This window comes from Microtus ochrogaster, chromosome 2, assembly GCF_000317375.1.
Source record: "Microtus ochrogaster isolate Prairie Vole_2 chromosome 2, MicOch1.0, whole genome shotgun sequence".
Classification (NCBI taxonomy): domain Eukaryota; kingdom Metazoa; phylum Chordata; class Mammalia; order Rodentia; family Cricetidae; genus Microtus; species Microtus ochrogaster.
The window spans coordinates 70,002,947-70,009,151 of NC_022010.1; the positions used below are offsets into that span (position 1 = coordinate 70,002,947).

The 6,205-nt window shown below is 53.1% G+C and overlaps 1 protein-coding gene across 1 annotated transcript in view; it reads right to left on the reverse strand.

Annotated features, from left to right (window-relative positions):
* The window catches only part of Sim2 (SIM bHLH transcription factor 2), a 40,107-nt gene that overhangs the window by 33,582 nt on the left and 320 nt on the right, over positions 1-6,205 (reverse strand).

The following is a 6,205-nucleotide window of genomic DNA, read 5'->3' on the forward strand; positions in this document are numbered from 1 at the left end:
CCCCCGCCTTCGCTCCCGAAGCCCACCGGATCCACCTCCCCTGAGGGTTGCCCACGTGCTCACGGGTCTGAAATTGCCGTTTTATTTGAAATGTCACAAAGTAATCTAATCTGCTTTGAAATCGGCTATCCTCAGAGCCAAACAGGGGGTTATCGATTTGACCAGTAAATACTCCCCCGGACCTGCGCTCCAGCCCTCCTCTCACCCCCACCCTGTGCAGCTCGCAAAGATCACCAGGTCATTTGACCCTCTGTCTTCTGGGCGCCCACAGCCTCTAGGGAGGTAACTCAATCCTCTTCAATTCCAGAGTTCTAGGTACACTCGGGTGGGTGGCTTTTGGGGGCACTTGTCTGTTCTCACAAAATCAGGGGTCCTCCATCACCTCCACCTGCCCGAATCCCTTAAGATCTGAGGTTTCCTACCACCCCCCTTCCACCCCAGAGTGCACCTAGGAAGAGGGAGCCCGGCCCTTTCCTATCTCCCTCTTCTCAGGCCCCCGCCCCAGCTGCTGTGACCACCGCAAAGGAAGGCAGGTGACCGGAGTCTCAGTGGGAACTCGAGCCTCCACCCCACACCTCTGCTGGGGTGAGCCAAGGACCCAGTAGGCATCCCCGGTGTGCCTTCAGTGTGTGGGGCGGGGGCGGCACAGGTCAGGGGCCACTAGATAAGGCTGGACACTCTGAGCAGGCGGCCAGGTCTGCTTTAGCAAATCGCGTGGCTGCAATCCCCCTAGGGATGGTTCCCTAAGAGTTGTCACCGCTGACATGTGGCCTCTGAGCCTTTAACCTAGAAAATAGAAAACGTACCCGAAGTCCAGTACAGGATTCCTGTAAAGAAACTAAAGAAAGGGGTAAGCTCTAGTTTCTGCTCCCATTTAGGTCTTCACAGAGAGAAGAGGCTAATTTACACTTATCTCCTAGTGCAAAGCAAAGATACAGCTCATTATTCCTGGTCCCTGAGCCTCAGCCTATGAGCAAGGGTGGTTCTGAATCAGCTTCTCTCCGAACACCCACACACGGAAACCCCCACCCCCAGCAAAGTTAGCTTCAAGCTAGGTACCTCCTTCTGTGGAGAGTAGAGCTGGGCATCAGGCCTTTCACCCCACTGGGACAACCTCGGAAAGAACCAAGTGTAAAATTCCCGGAGGTTCGCTGAGAAGAACGAATTAGGATCTAGGAAATCTGATTGCTGACAATGGACGGATGAGTACCAGCTATTGCCACCTCTTCTGCCTCTGGGTCCTTCCTGAGTTTGGGTTGTGCTCCAGCCATGAAACCATCCTTGATCCCTTGACCTCCTCCTGCCCCTCCCTGCCACCCTGAAATGTTTCTGATTCTCCCAGAGTGAATCTTCAAGGACCCTTCTCATTTGGAAATGACCTCCCAACCAGATGCCTTCATTGTGGGCTTCCTCAGAAACCTATGGAGGTCCTGTCTCCACAACCATCAGGGCCCTGAACATGTAGGACTATTTTGGTATAGTTCAAATACCTGGATGTTTTTGTACATCACTATGATTTTCCTGTACCTTCTCAAAAATGTGTCTCCTTTGGATCTGGCAGAGGTGCCTGGGCTGCAATGGGACAATTCCTCCACTCCCCTGCCCCCTCCCCCCACACACAACCACCTCATCCCACAGCAGCGGCCCTGCCAGCTGTTCCATTAGGAGCCGCGACAGGAGAGGTCTTCTCACTCAGCCCATAAAAGTATACTTTGGGCTGAACTTAGAGCCGGGATAAAGTAAGGTTTGTCATGAGGAGAGGAGGCTTGCTGCTGGAAAGAGCTACATATGCTTCCGAAAACTGAAGCACCAGGGAACACCCCTTATCTAGACCCCACCAAGGGATTTAGGTAGTTATCTGAAGAGTCGGGGGAGAGCTGAAGGCTGGTATAGGCTGCCCCAGAGTTCATAGTTAGTGGTGGTCCCCAGGAAGAGAGCTCAACCCAACCCCCCACCTGCAGTTTCCCAGACTTAATACTGGCCCCCCAACACTTACTAACCTCTGCAAGATGAGCTGAGAGCCCTCAGATAGGAGACCAGGTCCCATAGTGAGACCTCAGAGAGAAATTGCTGAGACCACTTGAGGGGGAGCCAAGGCCGCATGCCCATTTCTGCTATCCTGGGGTTAGTCCTTGGCCCCATACTGCTTGTCCTTCAGTTTAAACACCAGCAGACCACTGGCATCAAGAAGTTAAGTAGGGTCCTTCCTCTCTTGGCCTCTTGGTCAACAACTTATGAGCAACTATGGGGGGGTCTCAGCCAGGTTCTTGGGGATACCTCCAGACATGGCTTCAAGACTTGGGCATCCCACCACAGGCTAGAGTGTACAGTCTCTGACAAGGCAAAGGCCCCTGAGATAGCCGCCTCTACGGCTGAATAAATAAATAGCCCTATTAAATGTAGGATCAAGCCCCATGAGCCACCCCTGGGAGAAAGCAACCTGGCAGAACGAGGCTCCCATGCCCACAGGTGAAGTTCTCTTTCAGGGAGCTACGGTCCTACCCGCAGCTTCTTACTCTGCAGCATGCCAGCGAGCCAGTTCCCTCTCCAAAGTCAAGGACTGCACCAGCGACAGGGACCACACCAACCTCTAAGCACAAGTTTCAAAGTGAAGATAGAGAGAAGGTTGTAAAGACAAACAAAACACAAACCTATATTACTCTTAAAATGATGGTCTTAAAAATACCGAACATGTTTTTGGATTTCCATAGCAAACAGCCTCCGTGGTCTATAATTCCATATAGGCATAGGGCAAGAGTGTCCTTACCAAAGTCTCAAAATCAAATCATTTTTATCCAAGGAAGCATGACCCAATCAGTTCAACCCTGCTGGGTATTTTGATAGAGAAGTGAGGGGCTGCGTGCAACTGAATTTAAATCCCAAAGAATCCAGCCACTGGCGTATTTCAGGCCATGAACACCCCCCCCCTCTCTGTGTGTGGTGCTTTCTTGTCGGTACACTGGGATGAGGCGCCCATGCCTCTCCACCCTCCCTGCAACATGGAAACAGAAACAGGAGAGGCGATTCCGTTCTGAGCCTAGCCTTGGGCCAGTCTCTCCCACCAGGAGTGGAGTGCTGGATCCAGAGGGAACACCCTTACCCGCTAACAGGAAGCCCGCTCTGGGCTTTCTTAGATGGTCTGGTGGAATCCACAGCAGTGGTGGCTCTGGGGCTGGCTGGTAGAAACGGGGCACCCTCTGCAGGGTCTACCCCATATTTCAAAGCGCCTCCAGATGCTGAGCCAGATTGCCCAGTAGAGCTCAGGCTGCGCCACTCCCAGTTACCCTGAGCTGCCCTCCCCACCCTGCTTACCTCCCATATCAGTTTAGCATTGGAACAAAATAGGTAGAAAGTGGGGGACTTTAGACATGACCTGCTGCCCTGCCTCCTTTCCATTCAAGGGTTTGTGGGCAGCACAGTGATGAAGTGGGCTTCTGGTTCTGTTGCAAGGCTCCGTTGTGTTTTCTCTCACTTGCATCCACAACAATGCTGCAGGGACACGAGTTCTCAATGGGCCCCTTTACGGAGACAACAGAGACAACGTGGCAGAAGACCTGGAAGCCTTCACAAAAATGGAAAGCATTCCTCAAGCAACCGGACTTCTCCAGCTTGCAGCCCGACCCTTCCCGGTTTCTCTTTCCTGTGGTCTCCACACTGCTGGACTACAGGCAAGCCAGTTACTGGCATTAGCTGGACAGCTGGCCTGTCCCTCATTGGCCTCCCTTTCCCCAGCTTGGAAGGGGGTCCTCTGAGGTATTACACCTTACTTCATTTCTAAAGATCCTGTTAGTGTGACTGCCCTGACCAAGCCTCCTGAGAGGCACAGTCTAGATTGGCATCAGCGCTGTAGTCCTTAGCAGATCGGGGTTCCCCCAAAGGAGGCTAAATGGATTACAGGAAGAACTGCCTTGGGAGAAGGGAGTAATTCAGTCTGTATAACAGAGGTACTTCAAAAGACAAGACCCTGCTTTTTGTGAGAGACTCGGGGCTTCCTATCACCCAGAGGGCGAGGGGGCGGGCCAGCTCCTTAGATCCTAGGCTGCCCTTTCTCTAACAGCATTTTTTCAGCAGTATTGCAGGAGACGGGTGGTGGGGTTGGGGTATTTCCCTTTCCTCACCTTGGACCCACAATTTCAGAGCCACTTCCAAAAATTTCTAGAGCTAAATGACTCCAGACTGACCCCTTATGGGAGTACCACCCTTTCAAAGTCACCGTCTAGGAGGCAGAGGTGGCCCCTCAACTGGGCAGCATCCGATGCAACAGTTGCTCAGGGCAGCATCCACAGACCACCCACTCCTGCAGGGACTCAGGACCCAGCCAAGTGCCTTCTCGGGCCTCCCAGACAAGAGCTTGCTTAAATGGCCTCTGTACCGTCCACACAACACTGTCTGGGATTTGGTAGTCTATGCTGGCCAGCTCCCAAACAAGAATAACTTACAGTTAGTTAATCCTGTTCTTCCGGGCCTCCCCCTGGTTTGTTCGAATTCATTAATAAAAGGCCATTTGCTCTTTTGATGATTTCTTTGTAATTTTTAAAAACCAGTAGGGCTGGTCGAGGCAGGAGGCCCGAGTTCCACACCGATTTTGTAGCATGCGGATATGAAGGCTGATCGCAGAACATCAGATAACTCTCTTCCCGAGAGGGAAGGAGGCTAAGGAAAAGCTGCCGTTATAAAACTCAGTTCGATTTTTTTTTCCCATCTTTTCACCGAAGCTTCAGGCAGCAGGGAAATCACCTCTTCTTCTCGGGCCAAAGGGCTCACGAGTGGCCATAATGACTAGCGATCCCAGACTAACAGCTTCCCGCACAAAGAGAGAAATCCTGAGGATTGGGCCCATCTGAGTAGGTTTTTAGGACAGTCGGGTTCGGGAGCAAAAGCTCTCAAAGCCTGGCTGGGAGGAAGGGGACAGCCACCCTCTGGCCACCCCGGCTCCCGGGAACTCCGAGTCTGCGGCACTTACTGCAGGGCCCCGCGGCGAGGACTCAAAGCTGCACCCGCGGATAAGACCGCGGAGCTCCATCACTGTAGTGGAGGAAAATTAAACTAAGACTCAGACAAAGGAAATAGCAGATTTGCGGGTGGCAGCTGCAAAGACGGCTTACCGATTTCGGGTATAGTGCCCGACAGTAAACATTACTAATGGGGAAGTCCTGTGGCCGAGGGACACCTGTCTCCACAGGGGCGACGGCCTTTCCGAGCCTGTCTTCCTTCCCCAGCACTGGCTCGCCAAGAGGCCTGCTCCGCACTGCCGGTCCCGGAGCCCGGAGGTCCTGGAGGCAACAGGCCTCAGAGCCAGCGCTTTCCGACAGCGTCGGAATCCCTCGGCAGACCTGAGACCTGCTTCTCTGCGGTGTCTGATCCAGCCCCCTGTCACCCTTGGGTGCCCGCTGTAGAGGGCCCATCTAGTAGGCCGCTATTTCCTACAACCGGAGACGACAGGAGAGAGCTCGGCCCAGTGACCACTGCTCACTGAAGTACTTCTAAATCCTAAAATGTTACACTCAGGCCCGCCCGCAGCTTTTGAAATAATCCCTTTTTCTTTCCGGCTGTGTTCTGGCTCATCCAATCTCTTGTCTTCTATTCATATCATCGTTTCCCAGAGCAAAGGGAGGCGAGTTGGAAGAGTGATCCCAAGAGGCTCGGATCTGAAGGCCCCGCTGCTACCCACAAATGCTCCGCAGCGTTGGCCTGGGATGCCTGCGCCTTTCTGTGCATCCAACCGCTTGTGGAAGGCAGAGCAGCGAGGTCCCCTACCGCCAGCAGAAAAGGAGAGAAGAGATGGGAAAAAAACCGAAAACAAAACCAAACAAAAACCCAAAGCAGAGGCGAGAAAGAAGTAGGGAAAGGGGAAAAGGAAATAAAATTATACTGGGCAGAGAGAAAGAGAAAGGGAGAAAGACCAAGTCGAACTGGTATTGGAAGGAAGAACAGAAAGGGAAGAAGGTGAGAAGAGGGAGACCGGGAAAGGAAGGAAAAAGAACAACCCAAATGAACTAGCGTGCCCATGCCAGCTTGGCAATCACCAACCCAGGGATAATGCTTGATTTTTTCCCCCCACTCTGCCCGGAACTAAGAGGTGATTGGATCGCCTGGCCGGGCGCAGCCACGTCCCTCTACCTTAGCTCGGGCCCTCGTCGAAACTTCAAGCGCGTCCTCTCCGAGAAGCGGCCACAGTAGATGCGGCTCGTGGGCTTCTCCTGCG